Consider the following 1,313-nt stretch of genomic DNA (forward strand, 5'->3'; position numbering starts at 1 on the left):
ATTTGAGGGTATAGAGGGCTGTAAAAAGTTCACATATGGCACACAAATTATTTTGTTAGGGTGCCATCTGCTGGTCTTAAACAACCAGAGCTTATTTTTCTTAAAAATTAATTATTTCTTCTATTAAAACTAGACTTAGAAATTTGACTCAAACAACTTTTTGTCCTTTCTCATTTAGAATGATAGTATAGACTATTTTCAAATGATTGTCTGATGCATAATTCTTAAACGTCCCAATATGGAAATATAAAATAAGGTATAACTTTATGCTTAATTTAGGAAAATGGAGGCACAAGGCATTGCTTTGACTTACTGGTTCCTGACCTATTTCGATTCAAGTTTCTTTTTTTTAGTTTGTATAGCTCCCTTGACTTAAAAAAATTGTCACATTTTCCCTACATAAAAGCAATGAAATTGCTGTGTTTGTGATTCCATTGGTTTCAACCTGCTTTATTCATCCATGTGCTAAACTTGGTCTCTATCCCATAGCATAAGGTGCATGTACAATTAGTTGCTTTTTTATAAAGCAAGCTCATCAACATAGTCTTTATCATTTATGTTTGATACTAATGTTGTTTGCTGGTCTTTTCCCAACTTGCCTCTATAAAAGATAAGAAACAGCAACTGGTTCCCTTTTTGAAAAAATCCTTTACCACCTACTAACTATATGTCCTTGAGCAAGTCACTTTCTTCCCTGTGGCTCTGTTTTCCTTATGTATAAGTTTCAGATAATAATAGTAATCACCCCATATGATTACAGAGTTATCCTGAGTGTTAAAGGAAATCACAGGTATAACGTTTTTAGAATAGTAGTATAACATAAAAACACAAAATAATTGCTGTTTTGTCATAGTTGTTATTTAAGCATGTCAAAGAATATCAACGAGAGAATCATAACTTTGCAGTAACTCTTGGGATTCTCAGCTTCTCTTGACTGACAGATACAAAATTGTGTGTGTGTGTGTGTGTGTGTGTGTATGTATGTGTGTGTGTGTGTGTATGTATGTGTGTGTATGCGTGTGTGTGTGTGTGTTTATATTATGGAGTAAAGGAGAACACTAATTATTTTCCTTACCTTCCCCCTGTCCCATTCTGTGAGTTCTTAATCGACATGAAATCTCAACTCCCTAAAATTTTGTGTAAACCTTTTCATAATCTGACTGTTTAATTCTTGTTCTTTATTTCTCAATATTCTCTTTTTCAAATACTGTGTTTCAGCCATAATGAACTTTCCAGTTGCCTGAGTGGATTATGCTTTCACTCCTCAGGCCCTTATGCATGCCTGTGTTTCCTCTTCCTAAAGCACCCTTCTC

This window comes from Cebus imitator, unplaced genomic scaffold (assembly GCF_001604975.1).
Source record: "Cebus imitator isolate Cc_AM_T3 unplaced genomic scaffold, Cebus_imitator-1.0 Scaffold1218, whole genome shotgun sequence".
Taxonomy (NCBI): Eukaryota; Metazoa; Chordata; class Mammalia; order Primates; family Cebidae; genus Cebus; species Cebus imitator.